This window comes from Cibotium barometz, chromosome 43, assembly GCF_041138505.1.
Source record: "Cibotium barometz isolate CiBa-2024 chromosome 43, ASM4113850v1, whole genome shotgun sequence".
NCBI lineage: Eukaryota > Viridiplantae > Streptophyta > Polypodiopsida > Cyatheales > Cibotiaceae > Cibotium > Cibotium barometz.
The window spans coordinates 1,103,242-1,130,716 of NC_141088.1; the positions used below are offsets into that span (position 1 = coordinate 1,103,242).

A 27,475-nucleotide genomic window follows, 5' to 3' on the forward strand; every position below is an offset into this window, starting at 1 on the left:
ATAATACTCCTCATTCAGCTATACTGATCGAGCACCTTTCAAAACTATGTATGGAAAACTTTTGCCTATTTCGAAAACTAGACTTTCTCACAAAATCAAAGCTGCTGATCAATTCACTATTGATTTTACTACCATTATGAATGACGTAAAACATTATATTTCTCATGCTCAAGAAAAGTATGTTAAGCGAGAAAATCGTAAACGTAAAGCTATATCTTTTGAACTTGGAGACTATGTACTTTTAAAAATTAAAAAATATTGTCTTAAAAGTGTTGAAAAATTCACAGTTGTTAAGCTTGCACCAAGATTTTATGGACCTTTTAAAGTGATCCACAAAATTAATGATGTTGCAAATAAACTTGAATTACCTTCTCATTAGTAGATTCATAATTCATTTCATGTTAGCTTATTAAAACCTTTCAAAGGACCACTTCCCACTCATCCAGTATATGAAGAACCACCTCTTATTTTGAAGGAGACCAAGAAATTTTACTACCAGATACTATCATTGACCATCAAATTACACCAACTCGTATTGGAAACCAACATAACAAATATTAATAACTTTCAAAAATCATCCACGTGAAGATGCAAGATGGGTGCTTGAGAAATATTTTCGTACTTTCCCTTAAATCCTCCGTTCTTTTCAACAAATTGGCAATTGAGGGCAATTGCAAACTCAAGCAAGAGGGAATGTTATGAGTTTGCAATTAAGGGCAATTGCAAACTCAAGCAACAGGGAATGTTATGGGAATATATTTTAAGCTCACTTAAAAATATTATTCTACCCTCTTAGATAATTCGGGGACGCTTGGATTGTCTTTGAGTCATGCCAAATTATGTTAATATCATGGGTGATGCCATTATAAATATTAATACGTTTGGTGGATATTGATGTATGCTTGGGCTCTCGAATGTTTGTTTCAGTTAGTTCGTATGTAGGGGTGATTCCCAGTTTACTTACGCCTGGAAAATGTGTGTGTGAGGATGGTTTGTATGCTTATGGAATATTTATTTCACCAATTTATTATTAGATATTTTATAGGTGAAGAGGATTCCGAGGATTGAAGAGAAGTAGCACAAATTTATTACTGGCACACCATTTTTATAAACAAGCTTTGTATATACATGTGTTAGCTTGTGCACATTTTGATTGATTTTAAAAAAGCCATAGTTTATTAAGCGTAGACTTGATCTTTAATATTTTGTAAAGCGTGATATGCTTTAAACCCAAGCCTCAATTTATGGGCACTCTATTTTTGAAGATAACAGAGTGTCGTGCAAGAAAAGTACCCTTTTTGTATTTTTGGAGACTCTGGCCTAAATTGGAATAAAGTATCTCGTAAATACTCATGTGTGGTGGAAAATAGGCCATACACACATGAGGGAGGGTGATTGCACCCAATCTTGGAGTCAAGCTTTTGTGAGCTAAGTATTTTTATTTATTTTTGAATATATTGATCATGATCATGTGGTGTTTGATGAATTGTTTAAATTCAAATTAAGTCTTGTAAATTTATTTAAATTCTATCTCCCTAGAAATTTAGATCTGTGTTAGGGGATGCCCATAATTTTACTTTGGGATATTTAATTTTGGATGTGTCTTTTGTTTATATCATTTATCAAGATTAATGTGTCTAATCAGGTGTGTGTGTGTGTGTGTTGGTATGATATGATCAAGATTAATGTGTTTAAAATCAGTTGTGTGTGCGTTTTGGTATGATATGATCAAGATTAATGTGTTTAAGCAGCTGTGTGCACTGACTAATATTATTTTGAATGTTGGCAAGATGATTGAGTGGGTAGATTGTGAACATGTATTGGATCACTATGAGATATTTTGAAAAACATGTGAATACCTTTTATGGTTTTATATTTAGGCATTAATATTTTTGTAGTGCTAAGGCCTCATATTTTTGTACATACCAAATAGTATTTTATAATTTTAGTAGGCCCAAGACTTTTTAATTGTAGTTTGCTATATTTTTGTAGAGCTTTTACACTAAAAAACTCAAAAAGCACTTGTGCTTTGTTTTTGGAAGTTATCTTTTTGAAAAACAAGCTTTTTCTAATACATATAAATATGGGTGAGTGTTACAAGGGCCACACTCATCCAGGAGAGATTCAACCCAATCTTGTGTTGACGGGGTGATCTCTACTCTATTTTTCATCCAGGAGAGATTTATTTAGTTTTGTTTCTTATTAATGTTTATGCATTTGATTTGTGCAAGCATATGTTATGCTCTAATTTTTTGTGGTTGAGAATTAAAATTCCTTCTCCAAGTATCTTTAAGATCTTGACAATGTTAGTAGGTCAAGTGCTTTGGTCGAGTCACGAGATAGTTTTCTTGACTCTTTCCATCATCAAGGTTCTAGTAAAGGTGCGTTCACTTCATCCTACATTGCACAACTAGTTCAATTTTGGGAAAGTTTGCTTCAAGTGATGCAACATTTTTTTTTTCAAGTGGGGCCATTGTTTTGTAGGATGTGTATCAATGTTCACGGAGAATATTTTTCTTCTTAGATCTTAAAACTTGCAATTTTAAAATTTACAAGTTTTTTTCACTAAAATGCTTAAAATTTTGTCAATCTTTTAAATTGCAAAAATAAAATTTACAAGTAAGATCATGAATTTTGCAAGTGTGTTATAAAGGTTTGGGGGTTTTCTCTAAACACGGATATGTATTGGGAATTTGATCTTGTTCAAGCTTTACCCTTCTTAAGAAGGTCAAATTCCCAACACACATCAATGGGCCCTGTACTCTTGTGTGGCCAGCTTTTTTATCTTCAAAGTTGCGTACGCAACTAGGCTACGGTGCTGAAGAAAAGCCAAGAAGAAGTGAGTGAGGGACTGGGGTGGGTGCCAAGTCGTTGACAAGCTACTCGGCCTTTTTTGATTTCTACTCAATTCAACACAGAAAGAGTACTAGGGTGACTGCTGCTTGGGTGGTGTAGAAGAGAAGGGATTATTTTATTGTGGAGGGTTGTGAGAAGGGCAGTGTTCGGAAGAGGCATCAAGTGTTCTCTGTCTGTGATTTTGAATCTGAAGGGGTGCTCTCGTTCGGCTCAGCGGGTAGCAAGGCAGCTGCGCAGGGCATGTGATTTGCTGGGAGCAGGGCATTTGATTTGCTGTGTTTTTTTAAAGCCAGGGCAGGCAAAGCTGCTCCATATAAGCAAGTCGACCAGCTGGGACTCACTCCAAGATGAGGCAAAATGTGGGCAATCCGGGGCCGCTAGGGCTTTGTGGCTTCGCGCTTACAACGTTTGTGCTGTCGTGCTATAATGCGGGCATCTTCGGGATGAGCGCGGCCAGCAGCCCGGTTAACGCCGTGGTGGGGGCGGCTGTGTTTTACGGAGGAGTCGCCCAAGCGCTGGCTGGCATGTGGGAGTTTGCCGCCGGCAACACCTTCGGCGCCACGGCCTTCACTTCCTACGGCGCCTTCTGGCTCTCCTACGCCGCCATCCTCATCCCGTCGTTCGGCGTAGCCTCCGCCTACGCCTCCGTTGACGGATCGGTGGAGGTGGACGCGATCGCCATTTTCCTCCTCTCCTGGACCATCTTTACTCTTCTTCTTTTGATCGCCAGCCTTCGCACCACCCTAGGCCTTGTCGCCCTTTTCGCCTTCCTCTCCATTACGTTTGCCCTCCTCACCATCGCTGAATACAAGCAGAATGTTAAAGTCAAGCGTGCCGGTGGCTTCTTTGGCGTCTTCACCGCCATCATCGCCTGGTATAACGCCCTCTCTGGACTCCTCGCCACTCAGGAGCATCCTATTCTCACCCTCCCCGTCGGCAAGATCGCCCCACCTCCCATTTAACTGTGCTAAGGTTATGTGGATGAAACATGTTAACATCAGCCTAATGGTGGTAGACTTAAATCCTGCAAAAATGAATTTTTTATGTTTCTCTGTTTCCTTGTTCTTTTCAATTACTTGAACTTGTAAAAGAATATCCCAAAATTTGTCAATATAAGCTTGGACATTCTCTTTATCAATCCGGCGTAGAGTATCCCATCGTTGACGTGCTTTAGCTTTGTACTGCGATGGTAGAAAATGTTTCTTTAAGAGTTCCTGAAACTCTTTCCTTGTTGAAGGTTGATGTTTACCTTGCTTAATCACGTTCCACCATAAAGCTACACTTTCGATCAAATGATTACAAGCACATTTAATTTTATCTTTTTCTGAGAACTTCTCGCTAGAGAAATAGTCATCTAGTTAGCTAATCCAAGCAATGAGGACTCATGCATCCTTCTTGCCATTATAATTTTGGAAAGTGAATGCCTTTGGACTGATTTGCGTGCACGTGCATGTGTGAAAACAAAATCTACAAAGGCTAATAAATGCCCTTCATGAATAAAGGGGTTTAATGCCAAATGTAAATAATATCTTATTCTTTAGACACCTCAAAATGTGAGGCTTACCATCCTCTTGAGGTGTGTTTCTTGATAACATTTACTTTCTTGTCCTACTTGTTTTTTACTCAAAAGACTCAAGTTGCATGACTTGTTATTGTGATGTCTTGACATGTGAGGCTTCTAACATGCTATCTCCTTTAATATTTTCAATGAAGTAACAATGTATTATTGGAACACAATACTCAAATTAATATAAGTTCACATCATCTTTCTTAGATATTTTTTGATTGAAATCATGTGTACCTTTATTTGAAATTTGCATCCATGACACCTTAAAATGCGAGTCGTGTAAAGCTTCCAAACTTTTATGGTTTTGAAGTCATGTCAAGGTTCTCATAGTCTATCTAAATGTGTGGTCATACTTTTCAAAAGTAAATCTTTGAAATTTCGTAATGAATAGATTGTAATTTTTAAATCTGTTAAAGTCATGGAAAGTTTTTCATACTTTATCCAAATGTTTGACCATAATTTTTGAGTAGATATGCTTAGAAGTCATTATCAAAATCTTTTAAGTAAATCCCAAAATCATAGAATGTTAAATCCTTTATTGCGTTGCCAACTTTTAAGTATATATAAAATAATCATTAAAAAATCATGTCAAGCTTGTCTTTGTAATAAATCCACCACCTCTATCTCCAATATAAAACCTCATATATTATTGGTAGCATGCACCACAAGGGAATGACCCCATAACTAACATACCGATGTCTTAGACTTAGAATTTTTAAAAACCTTTTTCCTCTCCCCATTGGTATCATTGTTGGTATAAGCATCGGGATAAGGGGTGTAACACTAAGCATCGAATGGAAATATATCGATGCACATACTGATGCTACTACTGACTTTGGTTATTGTCGATCCTTATACCAACCTCGGGGATGTACTTTTAGGTATTAAAAAATACCCTTTTCTGTGAATTTTGACTTGATAAAATGACCCCCTTTTTCTTTAATAAACTTAGGGGTTTGTTTAATATGTCATTTAAAACCCCCTTACATAAGTAGATTTTCATAAATTTTTCTCAAGATCTTGGTTTAAACAAACCCCTCCTAATGATCGCACGTAGCAGACTTACATATTTATAAGTGAACCCCCTGAGATATCAATACTTATAGTGACGCTTATATCGACTTTGCTTTTTTATTTTTTTGCTAGAATGGAAAAGATTGGGGCAACCACAGTACTATCCCATTTTCCATTGGTACCATAGATACTTAGATTTTAAGATGTTTTGAAATAAAGGTGTTCAAAAGCAGTTATAAGACATACTTCTATACACAAATATAATTATATTGATATTGCTGTGAGAGCATCGTTTACATTGCTGTGTTATAAAAAATTATAACAAGCTCTTATAAAAAACATTCGAAAAAAGTAGTCTATATATGTTATAAGGTGGCCTATCAACTTATCATCATTCCCACCATCGCCTCCTTCCCCTTCCTGTCATCATTGCAAGCTTCTTCATAGGTAAGCCATAAGCGACATACTACCAAATTATTGTTGAAATATACAAGTGAATGGGTGTGTGTAAGAACAAGCCCTTAGGCTGTAAAAGAGAGTTTGTAAATGAGTGGGTAGCAGTGAAAAGGTGAGAGGTATCTACTAGGAGAGAATAAAGGGTAGCATGAGAAGATCCAGGATGTGTGGAGATATTCTGGGAAAAGTGAAGAGGTGGAGAGAATCAAGGGTGAGGTGTCCCCCATGTAGGGGAGGTGGCACAAATCAAGGAGAAATCAGTGGGATTAGATGCTTGGCATCTTGTGGATGTGAACACTATGAATTGAGGTATTGGCCTAATGAGTATTTGCTATTTTTTGAGTATCCATGCCTACATTAAGCTATTAGTCACTAATCTCGTCCTAATCATCGTATAATCACTCACTAATGATGTTGATTCTTGCATTTGATCCACCATAGCTCATCACATTGCTGCAAATTTAACATGGTATCAGAGCCAAGCTTAGGATTCATCTGGTTTCTAAGCCTAATTGCCTTGCTAATAATTCTAGCTGATCATAATTATGAGATAATCCAATTTTTAGCTCTTTTTTCAACTAGCCTCTATACCCCCAGCAGCTGGTGGAGGAGCTCTCTCTCCCTTCACACATAACCATTGCTCTAGCCCTTTTAGAGGCACATACTAGACTCAAGGGCCTACACACAACTCAAAGGAATAGGGCTAATTCAGCATAGAAAGGCGGCAGCAGCATGATTTGCACGCGCTAGATAATTTGGGACAAAAGCTTCAAGCGATGCGTCCGCTTCGAATCGGTCTAATTCCAGCTAGGCTTGGGGCTTTTCAAGCATGATCTACAATCTGGTGAAATTGGTTTTTGATTTCATCAAGTCTATAGTGAGATGCAGCACTGTGCACAGTCAGGGAAGTACCTCTACTAATCACTTGATTAATTCTTCATTAAAGCTTTAATATTGATGTTTGTGGGCTCAAAACATATCTAGATACATTTATCTACTACTGTATTGAAGCATTTTGAGATTAGATTTGTGTAAGTGAATCAATTTAAGACTCCAAGTTGGGACAGCCTTTTGCACATGAACAGTGAATATCTTGGCAAATTGCTTAATTAATCCACCTAATCAAGGTGCTAATTAGGCATTGGTGGATCTAATCTAACATTGGGAAGGTGCTACACATTCTATGTGTTCAAATTGAAATTTCCATCACAATCACTACCCCGATTAATCCCTCCAAATTAGTGTATTTTTTGCACACACAAAACAGGGGATTATTTCACTAATCAGTGAACATTAATCATTGTATTTTGGTGCAATTGAGGGTTCAAAATTACCATTGGGTATCTGATACAGATTTCCATGACTTCATATTGCAATTCAGATATGGTTTGATACTCCAAACCATTACAGATCATCTACACTTGGCTTTATGTAATTTTTGGTAAATTTATGCTAATAAATCTATTGTAATCATCATTTAACACCAGATTTGAGTTGTAAAAGGATAGACACTACCCTTGAATCTTGAATTAAATCAAGAGGTAAGACCCCCTTCACATCATCTCATGAGCACGGCACAAGTAATAGCCAAATTTAATGGGGAGCAGTTTCATACATAGCAAACAAAGACCATGTATTTGCTCATGAGAAAAAATCTATGGGGGCTAGTTGAGGGAAGAGATGAATGCCCAGAGGTGATTGGTGAGAATGTGGAAGAGCAAGAATGAGAAAGCATTAGGACTCATTGCACTCAGTTTAAATGATGAACCACATCACAGGGATACAACGGGTTTAACATGCATGGGATGAACTCAATAAATTATTTGGCACTCAAGCAAAAAATTCAAAGATAAATCTACTAATGCAATTCTCCAAACTTGACATGAAGGAAAGTGAACCTCTAACCACACACTTGAACAAATACAAAAGAATTAAGCAGCCATTATTAGTAAAAAAAGGTAGAGGATGATGAGGCACTAGTAGTGCTTCTGAAGAGTGTGGACAAAGGAGACTATGAAAACATCGTGGCAACCTTAAAGAATGTACCTAAATTGAAGCTGCATGAGATAGAAGGAGCTCTACTAGAGCAAGAGACCAAGGTCAAAGAGAAGAAAGGGGTGGACCCAATAACTAGAGAGGAAAAAGTATTCTTCACCCATGGAGGATTCTCACGAGGACGAGGCAGGGGAGGAGGAAGGACCTTCACTTGCCACAATTGTGGGAATCCAAGACACGTGGCAAGAGACTGTTACAGCAAACCCAAAGAAGAAGGAACGACATCGACAGACTTCATGGAGACTCCTAATAAGGAAGTGAAGTCAAATCATCTTTTCTAAGAGAGAAGAGAGAGAGAAACCCCACAACCCAATGTAACCTGCCCCAACAGAGTAAAACCACCTCTGAGCCACCGATGATGTAGGCCATGTGGTAGATGTATGTGTGAGCACTTTAGTCAAGGTCACGGGCACTTGTAGTAGCCTTGGACACATAGGGAGAGAGAGAGAGAGTCAAGGACTATGAGTTAGGGACTTGAGGCACTGGTCGTGGTGGGCTACCAAGTAAGAGGGAAACTTGGTATAGGGTCTAGGTGTGCTAGGATTATTCACTTGAGGGGAGGTGTTGAAATATACAAGTGAATGAATGTGTGCGGGAAACAAGCCAAGAGGCTGTAAAAGAGAGTTTGTAAATGAGTGGGTAGCAATGAAAAGGTGAGAGGTATCTACTGGGAGAGAATAAAGGGTAGCATGAGAAGATCTAGGATGTGTGGAGATATTCTGGGAAAAGTGAAGAGGTGGAGAGAATCAAGGATGAGGTGTCCCCCAGATGTAAGCCTAGGTGGCACAAATCAAGGAGAAATCAGTGGGATTAGATGCTTGGCATCTTGTGGATTAAACACTATAAATTGAGGCATTGGCCTAATGAGTATTTGTTGGTTTTTGAGTATCCATGCCTACATTAAGCTATTAGTTAATTGCTCACTAATCTCATCCTAATCAATGATGTTGATTCTTGCATTTGATCCTCCATAGCTCATCACATGGTTGCAAATTTAACAATTATAAGTTGCATGCTTATAAACTTAACTAGCAAACCATTATACTTATATAATTGAAAACACGTGACCAATTAATTTGATACCATTCTCGCTTCAACTTCTCGCAAGGAATGTAGATGTTTTGTGCCTCCATGCATAGTCATACTCATCCTGGATACATGTACATCTGGTTGCTTCCTTCTACATACACTCATGAAAGATAATTGAGCACATATGCTATAAGGCTACACATAAACACATTGAGTAAATGTGAGAGATTCATTTACAAAGTATGCACAGAAGTGTCCACCCACCTGTTTTGGAGAAATCAATCATGATGAAGGTATGCTTCACCCGATGTTTCAGTTCCTCGATCCTAAGATCTTGTAACATCTTGATAGGTTTGGCAATTGGTCCATCCGCTATCTTAACAATGTGAGACACTTCAAGATGAGGTTCACCCATCTTTTCCCAACACTTCTTGGTGATTAAACTCACTCCCGCTGCACCACCATCTCGGAATCCCTTGGCAGTGAGACGAAGAGGGTTCCATTAGTCTCATCACTCTCAAAGTATTGTCCCAGTTTTTTCAATTGTATTTTGACCACAGACTTGGTGTTTTCCTCATCCATTTGAGGCTTTAGTGTAGCCTCATAGGAAGGATGTCATTTATGCATGTCTGCAAAGGGCGGTAGCCCAACATTAAATTCCCCATTAAGAAGAGCTTTCAATGTAGTAAATAGTTAAGAGTCTCCACACAGCAGATGTGCAATGATTGTGGTCTCAGTTTTTGAGGCCATAAATTCCATCAACTTAGGGATGTTCAATGGAGTACCTGTCACCCGTCTACCATATGAGAGTGCTGCTGAAATTGGAAATCTCCACCTCTTGAATGGTTTCAAGGTTCTCATACTCAAACATTACCCTAAAGAGTTCAAAATCCATGCTTGGGAAAACTGAGTTCTCACTAGCCTCAAGGATGACACTAGGAATATCTAATGGTTTGTGGGATACAACAGACTTTATGTTGTTTTGATGAATAGGGTCAGCAAAGATGTTTACTTGTTTTGGAATTGGTTTTGACTCTTCCTAAGTATGTGTGACCATATCCCTGAGCTCATGAAGTTGTTCCAATTCTCTTACAGGGTTAGTGTATGGACCAAATTTCTCTTTATTTGGTTTCTTGATGGTCTGTATCCTTCCTTTTTGGTTTCCTTGGTTCATGTTTTAGTGTCTCTAGTTTACTCAGAACCAGCTTGTGTGTCCCCACTGAATTGAAATCCTCATCAATATCATTCATGTAGAATGATTTGTCAAGCAGGTGTTCCCTGTAAGATTCCTCCCCAACCCCTCAAGATGTCCAGTATCTTGCCCCTGTATAATCAATCCCCTCTTCAGAATAATAAAAGATCTTGTTTCTACCTATTTTGGCTTATAGAGAGAAAATATTCTAGAGAGAGGTTATTCAGATTTTAGATATTTTTGGATGGAAAAATATCTCTTCTTATTAAAATAAACTCCCCCGAAACAGAAGTTTAAAAAGACTTTCAGAAGGTGCATTAGAAATAAATTATAATTTGTTCAAAAGGCCTTATCCTAAGGGTCCAGATTTTTTAAAAATTTTAAATTAAGGTTCTGAGGGGCCAATCAGATTAATCCAAATGTAGGGAGGAGATAAATTGAAGAAGTAAAGAAAATCCCCCCAAAAATGAGTAAATGCTCACATAAGATGAAGAGTGGACTAAGGACCAAAGGAAATACTAAAAAAATGATTTTTTGACACCTCAGAGTGGGGATTGTTCACACAACATCATATCATTTAAAAAAAGCATAAGCCTCCTTGTTCACATGCTTTTAAAAGGCATTATATGAGAACACATTCACACACAACTAATTTCCAAAGTTTTTTTGAAGATGTTCACACACATCGAGGGTCCACTGCCCGGTTGCGACCAAGGGGTTTGTAATTTTATTTTTCACCCAAATATGATGATGGGCAAATCGTCCACGAGCATGTGTGCTCAAAACGAAAAAAATTTGTAATCATCCATGGTATGAGGGTCGCCCTGCCCGAGCTCACCTAGAAGCTCGAAATGGCTGTTGCGTGATGTGTGGAAGAGCGATGCACGTGTGAGGTGCATGCGCATGGGTTGGTTCCCACCCAAACTTCCATGTTCAAATCGGACTCAATGGTTCCATTGTGAGCGAGTCGGCTCAAAATGGACTTGGTGTCTAAGATGGTAGACACACGCACACATGTTTGGTTGATGGACACTCCAATGTATCATTGAGGAGGAGTGTTGAGAGGTAGCAATTGCCTTTGTGCAATGCTACATTGATATGGGTGATGGATGATGGGTCAGTTCTGGAACACCTCGATTAAGAGGGAGTGTTGAGAGATGCGATCACGGTATATTGTGTATGTGGAAAAGCACCCTAGAGGTGCAAGATATTGTGGTGAGATAGGAATGCCACATGTAATATTGAATGGTGTGTGAGTGTTGACCAAAAGAGTGGAAAAGGGAATGCCACATGTAATATTGAATGGTGTGTGAGTGTTGACCAAAAGAGTGGAAAAGGGAGTGCCACATGGATGATGATGTGTAAAGTGGGATAAGGCTAGAAAGCCTATATCATTGTATGGTTCATTTGAGATAGCAAGCAATAGAATTGAGTGTTGAGTGTGCAATCCCTCTCTCTCATGGAGTTTTTAGTGTGGTTTAATCCACCTTAATTATGTTGCTTAATCATTGACTATCACCATGATCAATCCCATTTTAGGATTGTTAACAGGGATTCCCCCTCATGAAGGAGGCGCCTATTTCACATGTGTGATGGAGTTTTAAATTCTCAAATATTGAGATATTTCATCTCTCCTCTCTCCTAATTCAAGTCTAGTTCCAAAAAGTAAGCTAAACTGACCCAAAAATGATCAAAAATTGACCAAACTGATCTGGAAAATTCTACAATCAGTTTGCTTGGTTAGAAGCTCACTTTTTCCTATAAATAGAAGCCTCCCCCTTTGTAGAAGCTTAATAGTGTTTTATTATGCACTGTTACTCTACTCCACCCCAGAGCCAAAAACAGTGAATTTATTGATTCATTTGGTTGACGCTCAAACTGAATAGGGTTTTGCTACTGCACTCCATCGATCACCTTGTCTGGAAAGGATGCACTTGCAACCTGTAATCGTTGTGGCACAAATCATTAGATTAAATATTGCCCAATGGAAGTTGTAGTTGAAAATCAATAGAATGTTCCTACCATCACACCTCTCAACAGTGGTAAAACTCAAAGATCGGTTTTGAGAAACCCTAACCCACCTGTGAATGCAATAATGAGACTCATGGCTCAAAACACACCTGTTGTGGAAAAGAGAATAGAAGGCAGGCTACTTCAATAGTAGGATCCAAAAAGAAGAGGGGCCATAGAAGAAAGAAACTCGTAAAAGGAGGAAATAGGGAACGTGGGATCCCACTGTCCCCTCTGTGCACCGGATTCCTGGATGGTAGCAGCGGAAGTAGATTCCTCTTGTGCGGGGCAGGGTTTCTCACTCGGGGCCTCGCCCTCGAATGTCCGGGCACGAGACTAAGCTGGTGGTCATTCCGAAAACTGAAACCGGGAAAATTTCCCATGCCCGAAAAACGGGGACGATTCCACCATTTTTATTTTCTTAATACGAATTTTTCTAACGAGGTCAAGATACTCAACTAACCTTCATCTGATTAAATCAGATATAAGGGAAACTATTACAGAATTAACTTGAAGAAATCAACGCTTTTTTCCTAATTGAATCAGGCATAGCCATTGATCTATCATTAGAGAAGTCTTCAGGCTTTTATTTAACTACTTGAGTTCTAAGTGTATTCCTATTAATCAATTTTATTATTAAAACTTTACTGATTCTAGCCTAACCCCATCCGGCCCATAAGTTAGCCACCGCCCACCAACCACTAGAATTGGTAGAACCAGACAAGTACTCACCCACCCATAATTGAATGCCTTTCTTAACTTTTGCTTTAGAATACAGATTACGCACACACTCCTCTTTAAACTTTAACTTATAAAACAATCCATTGACAAACAATTATTGGTTACAGATGTCATAACTCAAAATTTTCATTCAATCCTTATTTCTCACAAACGAGTATCACTCTGGACTCTCCGTTGAGACTAACAGGTCAGCAAAGAGATCTAGTAACAAATTACAATAATTTTCTCGTCATCATACATATATATATCTTCCATGACATACGCATGGGTGTCCTAAGCACCACGAGCCCGTGCATTGCCTGGTCAGAACCCTCTAGGATCCTCCTTAGGTGTCTTGGCACTTCACTCAGGGCCGCTTCGTCGGCCCTCGCCCATCGTACCAGAAGCACACCACTTTTCACCATACCAAGGCTGGTCAAGACCTAGGCAAGTTTTTGCCGCGTGAGCCGTCTTTTGAACACTCCCCGCCAGCTCTTGCAACCGAACTTCCCTTAGAAAAATACATATACCAAATGCTCCCTCCAGCATTCTGGCGTAAGATAGTCCTTGAAGAAAACAGGGTTTCTATGCAAGTTTTCAGTTTTGATTTTCTTTTGAATACAATGGATATATCTTAAGTCCGTATCCCAATACTTCTAGATCGCAGGTCTAAAATTCCAACAGAATTCCCTGAATTCTGTAACCTTGATCCTCATATCAGAATCAAGGGTCTTAACTTGATTTCAGATTCGGTGGGTGATTTGAGTGAATTTTCTTGAACTGGTCACATCGTCTTTTCTTGAAATTGACGAAGGAGTTATGTCTTGGTCATAGTCTGATTCAGGGTTTGAGTCTGGAAAGGTTCTCTCTAAACTATCTTTCTCGAAGGGTAATATTTCAATTACTACTTTACTGAATTTCATTCATTGAGTATTTTGCTTAGCTGAATTCAAAACTAATCACAAATTCCTATGAGGAATAAATTAATCATTTATCTAAAATTCTGACTTCGATAGTTTTTCTGAATTTTCTCATTACCATCCTAGAGAATATGAAACGGTAGAATTTCTCTCATAGAGTATTTACTTGTTCATTTACCAATATTCATGGGATTTAAACATAGGATTAAAGAGAACTCTTATTTTGATATAAAAATTATGTATGCATCTATTTATGCATAAAATCCAACTTCTATGGAAATAACACTTTTATATAAAAGAGAATCCTTTTATGCATCTATTTATGCATAAAAATCAATTTTGATGAAAGTAACAGTTTTATAATTAAAAAAATTCTTTTTTGCATCTATTTATGCATAAAAATCAATTTTGATGAAAGTAACACTTTTATATAAAAAAAATCTTTTATGTATCTATTTATGCATAAAAATCAATATTGATGAAAGTAACACTTTTATAATTAAAAAAATCTTTTATGCATCATTTTATGCATAAAAATCAATATTGATGAAAGTAACACTTTTATAATAAAAAAATTCTTTTATGCATCTAATTATGCATAAAAATCAATATTGATGAAAGTAACACTTTTATAATTAAAAAATGATTTTATGCATCATTTTATGCATAAAAATCAATATTGATGAAAGTAACACTTTTATAATAATAAAAATTCTTTTATGCATCTATTTATGCATAAAAATCAATATTGATGAAAGTAACACTTATATAATAAAAAAATTCTTTTATGCATAAAAATCAATATTGATGAAAGTAACACTTTTATTAAAAAAAATCTTTTATGCATCTATTTATGCATAAAAATCAATATTGGTGAAAGTAACACTTTTGCAATAAAAAAAATCTTTTATGCATCATTTTATGCATAAAAATCAATATTGATGAAAGTAACTTTTTAATAAAAAAATTCTTTTATGCATCTATTTATGCATAAAAATCAATTTTGATGAAAGTAACACTTTCATAATAAAAAAATTATTTCCAATATGCATCTTTCTATGCATAGAATTTAAATCTAATGAAAATCACACTTTAATAATAAAAAAATATCCAATATGCATCTTTCTATGCATAGAATTTAATTCTAATGGAAATAACACTTTTATAATAAAAATATTTCTAATATGCATTTTTCTATGCATAGAATGAAAATAACACTTTTAGAATACACTAACGGTGGGGATTACTCTTTTTGAATAATAAAAGATAAAACTTATTTCACAAAATTTAAGAAAATTTTGCCATAACCTCCTTTGTATAGCTGACCATTTTTCAAATTTTTTCTATCCTCAAGTTACTTAAAAATTACCTTAAATGGTTTAAAGCATTCTAAACTAATCAAATTCCACTTTTAAAAGAGAAACAATATGAAAAGTTTAATTCTAACAATTTGATTACTTATCTAGGATAAAGAAAGGCTGAATTTAAAAATGAAGAGAGGGGGAAAGCCTTTCCAACAAGGCATAACATCATTTTTCATTTTAAAGAAAACAAAAATTAGAAAACCATTAAAAGGAATAAAGAAAAAGTAAGATTTCTAGCTTACATGAATTTCTGTGAGCTTTCCTTTGGCTTGATGGTTTGAGGGATCTACTCTTGTTTGCAACAAGAGTGGCCACCAATTCTTTTGAAGAGGAAAATGTCAAAAACTAATGAATTATCAATAAATTCATTGTTTTTGGCTCTGGGGAGTGGAGTAGAGTAACAGTGCATAAGACACTATTAAGCTTTTACAAAGGGGGAGGCATCTATTTATAGGAAAAAGTGAGTTTCTAACCAAGCAAACTGGTTCTAGAATTTTCTAGATCAGTTTGGTCAATTTTTGACCATTTTTGGGTAAGTTTAGCCTACTTTTTGGAACTAGACTTGAATTAGGAGAGAGGAGAGATGAAATATCTCAATATTTGAGAATTTAAAACTCCACCACACATGTGAAATAGGTGCCTCCTTCATGAGGGGAATCCCCACTCTGAGGTGTCAAAAATTTATTTTTTTAGTATTTCCTTTGGTCCTTAGTCCACTCTTCATCTTATGTGAGTACTTACTCATTTTTGGGGGGATTTTCTTTTTTTTTTTCAATTTATCACCTCCCTACATTTCGATTAATCTGATTAGCCCCTCAGAACCTTAATTTAAAGTTTTCAAAAAATCTGGACCCTTAGGATAAGGCCTTTTGAATAAATTATAATTTATTTCTAATGCACCTTCTGAAAGTCTTTTTGAACTTCTGTTTCGGGGGAATTTATTTTAATAAGAAGAGATATTTTTCCATCCAAAAATATCTAAAATCTGAATAATCTCTCTCTAGAATATTTTCTCTCTCTAAGCCAAAATAGGTAGAAACAAGATCTTTTATTATTCTAAAGAGGGGATTGATTATAGGGGGAAGATACTGGACATCTTGAGGGGCAAGGGAAGATACTGGACATCTTGAGGGTCGGGGGAGGAATCTTAATTCTCTCCCACTTGAAAAATACGAGATGTCTTCATCTCGCAAACTGGAGGTAATCCTACAAACAGTTCGGCTTCTTTCTCTCAGGTGGCATCTTCAAAAGGATAGAACTTCCATTTGACCAAATATTCTCTCAAAATTCTGTTCCTAAGAACCTTTTCTTGAACATCAAGGATTTCTTCAGGTTGGAGTTCCATCTGCCCTTGGGTTGAAGAAGTTAAGATTTCATCATCAAGCACATGATTCAGGCTTGGTATATACTTTTTAAGAAGGCTGACATGAAATACATTATGTACTTTGAGATGAGGAGGTAGAAGAAGCTCGTAGGCTAAGTCACCTACTTTCTTTGTAATTAGATATGGCCCACAATATCTGGGGGATAACTTCTTATACTTCGCAACAAGAGATAGAGAACTTCTTTTGGGGCGTACTCAAATGAAGACCATATCATCTTCTTCAAATTTTTTGTCTGTCCTCTTCTTATCTGCATACTGTTTCTGTCTATCCTAGGCAGCTTTTATATCTTTGCGAATTGACTGCATCTGCTGCTCCATGTCATCAAGCATCTTTCTGGATATCTCGACCCTAATCAATGGGTCGGACCAAGTTAATGGAGTTAAGCAATCTTGTCCATACAGAGCTTTGAAAGGGCTCATCCCAATACTTCGGTGATAGAAGCATTGTAGGCGAACTCGACTAGGTGCAGATAACTTAGCCACTTCTTGGGTTCCCTACCACAGCATGACCGAAGTATATCTTCGATTATTGGTTTACCCTTTCTATTTGACCATCGGTCTCGGGGTGGTAAGCTGTGTTGAGATCCAAGAAAGTTCCTACTGCTTTGAAAAATGCAGTCTAGAATCTTGACATAAATTTGGGATCTCGATCACTTACTATTCTTCTGTGGGTAGGCCATGCAATCTGAAGATTTCTTTGAGGAACACTCTAGCCACATACACTACAATGTAGGTTTCTTTTACTGGAATCAGATGGGTAACTTTGGTTAGTCTATCAACTACCACGAAGATGGAGTTGTAACCTGATTGCACTAAAGGTAATCTAGTAATAAAATCCATACTGATGCATTCCCACTTCATCTGGGGGATGTCTAATGGATGTAACTTCCCATGCATTTTTACTCTCTCAGCCTTGACTTTTTGATAGGTTAGACATTGACGTACATGATTAAGCACATCCTTTTTTAGACCAGGCCAAAAGAAGCTTTTCTTCATAGACATGTAGGTTTTGATGAAACCTGGATGTCCTGCAATAAGGCTGTCATGGGCTTTCTTCAGAATTTGACCCTTAGTTCCCTCATCATTTAGGAATGCATAACCTACGATTATAATACATAATTCCATCATCCAGGCTGTACCCTTGAACTCGGTTCAACTCCTGTGGAGTTTTGCTTTCCTACATAAGTAGGATAGCAATAGGGCCAAAGAATCCATCCTGCATGATCTTCTCTCTTGCTTCAATAATCAAAGGATTTGATACTACAGTAATTGCAAGCAAGGAGGCTTTTTTGCTGCTAAGGGCATTTGCTACCACATTTTCTTTGTTGAAAGAACGATAGAGGAGGAGGAGACACACACACAGGAGCAAACCCTAATGTATATTGCAAACCCTAACCATAGAGGGAAGCCATGTCCACTCTCACACAAAGCATAATGCACTAATCCATAATCCACACAACACACAATGAGTTGTGTCCACACTCTACTAACACTAGCTAATGTCCACACACTATGACCAGCTGGACACGCGGTCATTTATGTCTCACACATGTTCCTACCTAATCTGCCAGCACATAGCATAGCTGGCTCACACTGACATCGAGCTTGAATCTCAACAGCCCCTCTCAAGCTCATGATGTACTGCCGATGAAGATGTAGATGAGCTTGGGATATCAAGACTCTCAACACTCCCCCTCAAGCTCATCCCATGTACTCCCAACATAGTCCGGAAGTACTCAAACTTCTCCCTGCTAAGTGGCTTCGTAAAGATGTCTGCCACCTGCTCATCAGTCTTCACATACTGAAGATCAACTGTACCATCCAGCACCTTCTCTCTGACAAAGTGATAATGGACCTCTATGTGTTTGGTCCTCGCATGAAACACTGGATTCTTTGCCAACTGTATACTGCTCATGTTGTCACAATGAATGACAACTTTGCCATCAAGAGGCTCACATAAATCTGCCAAGAGACTCTTTAACCATACAGCCTCACAAGTAGCAATGGCTGCACCCCTGTACTCAGCCTCTGTACTGGATAAAGCAACTGTAGGTTGCTTTTTGCTACTCCAACTCACCACAGCACTTCCAAGTGTAAAAGCATATCCACTAGTAGACCTCCTGTCATATGCGCTACCTGCCCAATCAGCATCTGTGTAGCCATGTATGTCCAAGCTTTTACCACTCTCATAAAGTAGACCATAATGTGCTGTGGTCTTCACATATATCATGATGCGTCTCACTGCATCCAAATGTGGTTTCCTGGGGCTCTGCATAAACTGGCTCACTAGCCCCACAGCATAACTCAAATCCAGGCGTGTGTGAGTCATATATATGAGACTACCAACCATCTTCCTGTACATAGAAGGATCATCCAATTCCTCGCCATAATCAGCCCGCAACTTCACATTTTGCTCCAATGGTGTACTCATAGGTTTACACCCTGTCATGCCATACTTTGCCAACATATCCAAGGCATATTGGCGCTGTACTAACCAAGTACCTGCATGATCTTTCACCACTTCAATGCCAAGGAAGTATCTCAACTCACCAAGATCTTTCATGTCAAATTTCCCACTTAAAGCTTTCTTGATATGCATCACATCTGCACCATGATCACCTGTGATAATCAAGTCATCCACATAGATGACTAGTAAAACAATCCCATGCTGTGTCTTCTTCACATACAGTGAAGAATCTGCTGTAGAAATCTGAAAACCAAGTGAGATAAGATATCTACTCATCTTATCACTCCAAGCACGTGGTGCTTGCTTCAGACCATATAATGCCTTTTTCAACCTGCATACGTGAGTGGGATATCTAGGGTGTACATACCCTTCTGGCTGTGCCATGTACACTTCCTCTTGTAAGTCTCCATTCAGAAATGCATTCTTTACATCCATCTAATGCATTTCCCAGCCATTAGCTGCAGCCATAGCAATGACTACTCTCACTGTGCCCATCTTAGCCACTGGACTAAACGTCTCATCATAATCCAATCCATGGGTCTGTGCATAACCCTTTGCTACCAATCTTGCTTTATGTCTCTCAATAGAACCATCAGATTTACACTTCACTTTGTAAACCCATTTACATCCAATAACATTCTTGTCCTTTGGTAGGGCAACCAAATCCCATGTATCATTATGGACCAATGCGTCCATCTCTACATCCATTGCTTTCTTCCATACATGCTCTCCAATAGCCTCTGTATAGCATGTAGGTTCCACATGCTTCACCATAGATGTCATGTATGCATAGTGCATAGCAAAATCTCTATATGTCAACCTGTCAACAGGATATCTGACTCTCTGGGATCTCCGCAATGCATGCGGGTCACTCTGTACACCTGTAACTCTAGCATGTGGTGGCACATATCTGTCCTGCCTAGCACCAGGTGTGCGTAAAACAGGTATGCCTAGCTCCTCATCCAAACTCTCAGAACTAGATGACTCATAACCTGTGATTCCAATTCCTTCAACTTTCTTTTTGCCTTTATCCATAGCACTACTCCCAGTGCTCACGCTCTCATGCCACAAACGTCCTGACCATGGACGTACACTGCTACTCTCAGCTTCTGCTGGCCCAGACATAGTAGTAGAACTAGAACTTGCTTGTGATGGCAAGTTCACAGGCACATCTGCTTCAAGTGACTCAATAACACCTTCATCTTTTGCTTTATACCAACTAGCAAGCTCATCAAACACCACATCACGTGAGATGACCACTTGTCTAGTTTGTGGATTATAACACTTGTAGGCCTTTCGATCCTGTGCATATCCAACAAATATACATTTCTCTGCCTTAGGATCCAACTTCCTTCTTCTTTCATCAGGCACATGCACATAAGCTATGCATCCAAAAACTTTAAGATGTCCAATGTCTGGCCTGTAACCTGTGAGTCGCATCTCTGGCGTGCTTCCATGAATGGCTGTTGTAGGTGTTTTGTTCAGTATATACACTGCAGTAGCACATGCTTCTGCCCAATAGTAATCTGGCATGCTCTTTTCATTGAGCATCGCCCTAGCCACTTCACATATGACTCTATTCTTTCTCTCAGCCACACCATTCTGCTGAGGTGTATACCTGCATGTCAATTGTCTTCTTATTCCATGCTTCCTCAAGAAATGCTCAAAAGCCTTTGAGGTGTATTTACCACCTCCATCTGTCCTCAGACATTTAATCCAACAGCCATATTGCTTTTCTGCAAAAGCTTTGAAATCCATGAACTTTTCCAACACTTCACTCTTTTCTCTCAGAAAGTATACCATGTCATCCTGTTGAAATCATCTATGAATGTAACATAGTATAAACTGCCTTTGATAGATGGGTTTTGTGCAGGACCCCATACATCACTGTGTACTATCTCAAGTGGCCTGTTACTCATATTTCCTTCTCTAGGAAATCTCAACATTGCCTGCTTCCCAAACTGACAGGCTTCACAAACATGCATATGTCCATCATATTTGAACCTAGGCAATCCATTGACAATGCCTCTTGTTTGCATGTTCTTTAATCTCTGTATATTGACATGTCCAATCCTCTTATGCCACATATCAATATCCTGTACCACATTCCTGCTCTTTGAGAACATAGCTGATTTTAGCTCAGGAATTCCAGCATCCAGCTTAAACAGTCTTCCTTCTTTCTTGCCTTTAGCAATCACTCTACATCCATGTTTGAAGTCTTCAACGAAGCATCCATGCTCATTGAATCTAACCTATAATCCTTGTTCTACCATTTGACCAACTGAGGCCAAGCTTTTAGTGATCGAAGGCACATACAGCACATCTGACATAGACTTTGTCTGACCATTATGCATGACCAATGGTACACTTCCCACATGTGTAATGACATGCTGGGTATCATCACCTGTTTTCACATAGCCTTTTACATCCATTGGCTTCATGTGCTCAAACCATTCACCATGACATGTCATATGGTTTGATGCTCCTGAGTCCATATACCATGTATCATCATTCTCAGCATTTGTTGTCATAGAACCCACAACATGCTTCATGGCAAACAAATGATTTGCAGTTCCATCATTGCTACTTGATGCATAGTTGCCACCATGTTGTGCATAGTTTCCACCATAATGACCACCACGCTGTGCTCTTCCCCCTCTCAAATCATTCTGTTTGTGAAAACAATCTCTAGCCATATGACCAAATTTGCCACAATAATGGCATTCCACATCTTGCATAGAATTTTGTTGGCCTTGCCAACGTCCTCGACCACGGGGGTTACCTCTGCCTCGCTGAGGTGCATATCCACGTCCACCTCGAGCACCATATGAAGGCTGAAAATTCTGTTGTGGAGGCCTGTCCTGCCATCCACGACCATTACCACCACGTCCACGTGATGCGAATCTCCCCCTGCCTCTAAAACCTCTCTGCGAGTAAAAAGCCTGATTTCTGCCATCATCAGGGCTAGTAGATGCATCCAGAAATGAATCACTGAGCTTGATTTCCTCAACCAACAAGAGGGAAACCAACTCATCGAAGTCAGGTAGACCTGTACTCCTCACTGAGATAGATGTATCAAAAGATTTGTATTCCTTGCCAAGACCACGCAAGGTAATATCCACCAAATCATCATCAGGCATGGGGGCATTTATTGTGGCCAATGCATCTGCAAACTTCTTGATTTCTTGCACATAATCATGTATGCTCCTTTTATTCCTTTTCACATTGTGTATCTACTGTCGCAATTGAGACTTGCGAGCACTCGTATCTGTATCAAACATCTTGACCAAAGTATCCCATGCATCTTTGGGATTCTCAGCATCCTGAATGTGTATGAGCATAGCATCAAAAATGCATATAGAAAAATAATGCAGCACTTTGAATGCTCTCTCTGACCACTGCTTATGAGCAATAAGCTGCTGCTGTGTAGGTTGCCGAGGTAGCTCAGGCTCTGGCTCAGCACCTGTAATGAGATTCCAAAATCCTTTTCCTTTCAAGAAACTCTTTATCCTGTACTTCCATGCCTGGAAGTTCTTCCTATCCAGCTTTTCACCAACAATCTGAACTGGATTGTCCGACATATCTGCTCAATGTACACCTTCCGCACTCGTCCAAATTTGAAACCGAGCCTTCCTCAACTCAACCACAATCCAATGAATGTTCCAGATACTCCAAGATAGCCAACAAACTCCAAATTTGATGTAGGAAATCAACCTGTAATCATCCGAGATGAACTGACTCACTCAGTGCAGGATACCCTGAATCAACACGCCTTCCAAGGCTCCAAATCACAATGTAATGGTGCAATCAAGTATAGGCAACTTGCATTGACACCTAATGAACCTCAATGTTGAGTATCAACACCATCTGACATGTGTACATATCGATTTTTGAAAACCCCTTTTTCTGTTTTTGGAAAAACCAGAAAAACCAGTAATGATTTGGCTCTAATTTCTTCAATATTTCACCAAATTGAGCAACCAGGCATTCATTGGCTTAGCAATAGTGTCCATCAACTCCATGTAAGATGAATTTGTCCAATTGTAAAACACCAAAGATTAATTGCTCGATTAAAATGCTCTGTTTCTCTGCAACCAATGGACAGCCTGTTTTAATCAGCTCATTCCTAGCTCAATTAGGCATCATTGACCAAGCAAATCACATAGCCCTCTTCTCCAAGGTGTAAAGCATCCAATTGCTAAGGAATTTGTGGAAGATATCAATCAACTAATGAGAAATCGATCTCCTCGTAGCCAAAAACCAAAAAATTGCTCTGTTTCCTCCTCTCTGGCTGCGCCGCCTACTGTAGGGGGGTTTAGGAGGGTTTGTGATGCTAATTGAAGATGGTTTTAAGTCCCCAAGACACCTAGGCATGTGTGTGACCCATCAATGCTTTGATTTTTACCAAAAATGTGCTCCAAATGCTTCAATTTTTGACTTGCTTTTCTCTGTTTTGTGTGAGCTCAAAAAACCAGTAATTTCACTCAATTAAATGCATGTAAATTGCTCCAAATTTTGTTCAAGGCTTGCACATGGGTTGCCAATACATCCCTCTTTGTCAAATACATATGTCTTTTGCCAGAATCACGCGTATTTCCACCATACATCAATGTTGCCAAGCTTTAATGGAAAGCTTCAAAAACCAGAATTTTTCTTTGCTTTGATTTGCTCTATTTTGCTTTGCTTTTTCCTGTTTCACCTGCAATCCGCTCAAGGATGTTTAGAGGACCTTACCCGGTAGGCCAAGCTCTCAGATCTGATAGTATTTGGTGTGCTCCAAGCTTCACAGCTCCACAATGGCAGCTTCACAGCTTCTTTTCACAGCTTCTTCTTCTCCCTCTTCACTCACTCACTCATAAACCCTAATAAACAGCACAAGGCTCTGATACCATGTTGAAAGAACGGTAGAGGAGGAGGAGACACACACAGGAGCAAACCCTAATGTATATTGCAAACCCTAACCATAGAGGGAAGCCATGTCCACTCTCACACAAAGCATAATGCACTAATCCATAATCCACACAACACACAATGAGTTGTGTCCACACTCTACTAACCCTAGCTAATGTCCACACACTATGACCAGCTGGACACGCGGTCATTTATGTCTCACACATGTTCCTACCTAATCTGCCAGCACATAGCATAGCTGGCTCACACTGACATCGAGCTTGAATCTCAACATTCTTTGCCTAGGTGGTACTTGATTTCAAAATCAAATTCCTTGCAGGGTCTGCATCCACCTTCTTTGGCACATGGTCTGATCCTTTTGAGTGAAGATCCACTTTAAGCTCTGATGATCTGTCATCAAAGTGAATCTTTGACCCAGTAGGTAATGTCTCCACAACTTCAGGGTATATACTACTGAAAGTAGTTCCAGGTCATAGTGGATAGCATAATTCCTCTCATGCGTTCTGAGTTTTCGGGATTCATAGGCCACTGCATGACCTTCCTGCACACATGAGTGCACCTCCCAGGGAAAAACCACTGGCATCAGTTTACTACCTCAAAGGGTAGAGAGAAATCTGGCAGCTTTAGAATGGGATTGGTTACCAAGGCGGTCTTCAGCTTATCAAAAGCACTCTGGCACACCTGGTAGACCATTGAAATGGGATATTCTTTTTGAGAAGATTAGTCAGGGGGAAGCTATGAGAGCATACTTTGGTATAAAAATTCTATACCAACCAGTCAATCCCAAGAATCCCCTGACTTCTTTCACTATTTTTGGTTCAGGCCAATCTATGACTGCTTGGACTTTTGCGAAATCTAGAGAAATTCCATCTTTGGATACCAGAAAGCCTAAGAGAAAGTGCATTTGCTCTTTTTTGCAAAGAGTTGGTGCTTCCTTAGAATCTCAAGGACTTTTCTGACATGAGCTTCATGGTCAGCTGCATTCTTTGAGTAAATTAGAATATCATCAAAGAAAACAAGAACAAAATCATCCAAGTATTCTCTGAGAATGTCTTGCATTAGGCGATTGAATGTAGCTGGGGCATTTGTCAATCCAAACGGTATGACAGTGAATTCATAATGCCCATACCGAGTATTGATGGCTGTCTCTTCGGGATATCTTGCTCATTAATCCTGATCTAATAATACCCTGATTTGAGATCTATCTTTGTGAAGATCTGGGCTCCACTTAGCTTGTCCAGAAGCTCATCAATTCTGGGGATAGGATACTTATTCTTAACTATCAGCTGATTGAGACCTCTGTAGTCCACATAGAGTCTTAACGTTCCATCTTTCTTTTTTTGAAAGAGAACTGGCGCACCTAAGGTGAAACACTGGGTCTTACAAACCCTTGTTCTAAAAGCTGTCTAAGCTGTTCCTTGAGTTTGATGGCTTCAGGAACTGGCATTTTTTACGTGTGCAGGGCTACTAGCTGGTGAAGTGAGGTGAGAGGAGGGACGAGGACCCGTAGTGCAACACGACGGTGTGACAATGCTCACGAGAGACGCGGTGGAATTGCTTCTCAAGGAGTTGTAGAGCTTAGAGACCTTAAGGGTTACAAGCTCGGCCATTGGAAAGATCCTCACGATAGTTGCAGTTCACCAAGTAATCTCTTTTTGGATGTGTTTCAAGGAGGGTTAGGGTGAGCCATAACAATGGCTTCAGAGAAGGAGATATGGTGAGGTCCTAGGACCTTGTTAGCTCTGATACCAACTTGAGATTAAGGTTTTGGAGATGAATGCATGTGCAAAGAGAAGACTATGGTGGATGGAATATGAGGATAGCCATGGTTTAGGGCATGAGGGAGAGGTGGTTAGTACACTAATGGTACTACAAGTATATAATGAGGTGATCACGACTTGTTGGTGGACCAAAAAAGAGATATCTTCCATTCCAAAGTGGCTCTAATATAGCCAAAGGGTTACAAATCAAGTGGAAACTAGTGATGCCACCTCAACTCCACAATATCTCAAGTATCTCCTCTCTACTAGAGGCTGTTCACACACATTCACACACCCCCCTTGATACATACTCCTTGTGCATCTAGGCACCACATTTTTGACAGGGCATCTTTGGTACCCTAAGAATTCCTCTTGGGGCCATTTCCTAGCCCGATTAAGTTATGTTGTGAAGTGCTGGCAAGGCCAGCGGTTGCCTTGGGTTTGCTGGCAGGGCTTGAGGTAGGGCGCCGCCGCGGGCTTGAGTAGTCCATTGCTGATAACAGTTCGTGATTTCATGATTTCCCCATCTTTGGCATCATGTGCAATAGAGGGTGGGATGGGGTCACAGATATGGACACTTCATGCTAGTATGGTTAGCTCAACAAATCAAACATAATAGCTCCCTCTTAGGGTAGAGATGGGGTTGACTCATTCGATCTCGGCCTTGGCCGATTCTCCAATGTTGGGTCATTTGCTACATTAATGCAGCGGCTAGCTGCTCGACTTGTTGCCCCAAGGTGGACTCCTTGCTTTTCCTTTAGATCTAGTGCTAGTGGTCTTAAATGAGGCTTCCGCTCGTGGAGTTCTCATGAATGTGTTCCCTTGATGTTATCCTTGAAGTCCATAGCACTTCTGCAACATTGCTCGAAGGAGGTATGGGCCAAGGCATACAAAGAATTGTATAGTGGTACGTCATTTAGGCCTTCCAAAAATCTCCCTAATATTAGCCTTTCATTAGAGAACTTGTCTCTCTGGCACTACAACATAAGTGGAGATATCTGACCCTATTGATGTAATCTTGGATGGTTCACCATCCTTTTTTTTAACATTATGTAGCTACTCAACATGACTCTATCTGGTTCCTTGAAGAGAATATCCAACCTTGAAGGCCTCTTTCAAGGCTTTGAAGGTGGCCTTACTAAACCATTGGACCGGATTTGCCATCTAGGGTGAGGCCAAAGGAACTCACCTTAACTTGGTCATCCACATGGCCAAAGGCTTCACAATTCTGGTTAAACATCTCTAAGTGCGGTATGGTATCTCCAGTCCCATTGAATTAGTTTAGAATGTTTACGGTTTTGTTCTGCTCTTTTCTGGGTCCTTGTACTGGTTGAGCAGGTGCTAGGGGCATGATGCCAGCAGCCACCCCCTCCCTATTTCCATGGCTATCCTTAACATTTTTGGTGTTGGAGGAGGTGGGCCAAGCGGATAGTAGACCATTGAGGATTCTTGTCTCATGGGAGGATTGGGATGTGCCTCATGTGGGCCCATGTGGTACCCTGGGTATGCTGGTTGGGGAATAATAGGTGGTTGGGGGTGGGCCAAGCAGATAGTAGACCATCAAGGGTCCTTGTCTCATGGGAGGATTGGGATGTGCCTCATGTGGCCCATGTGATACCCTCGGTATGCTCCCCGAGGTGGGTATTGTTGGTATACTAGTAGCCCAGGTTGATATGATGGGGCTGGGTAGGCCCTTTCTCTCTGATATGACATTTCAGACTTGTTGAGAGCTCGATCTGGCCCTGGGTTTAGTATTGGTCTCTGGGCTTT

General features: G+C 39.4%; 1 pseudogene across 1 annotated transcript; it reads left to right on the forward strand.

Moving 5' to 3' along the window:
* The first annotated feature begins 2,853 nt into the window (after positions 1-2,853).
* On the forward strand, positions 2,854-3,843 carry LOC147613408 (ammonia transport outward protein 2 pseudogene; annotated as a pseudogene). Its single transcript, XR_015263181.1, has one exon. The product of XR_015263181.1 is annotated as an ammonia transport outward protein 2 pseudogene (transcript).
* Positions 3,844-27,475: the final 23,632 nt, after the last annotated feature.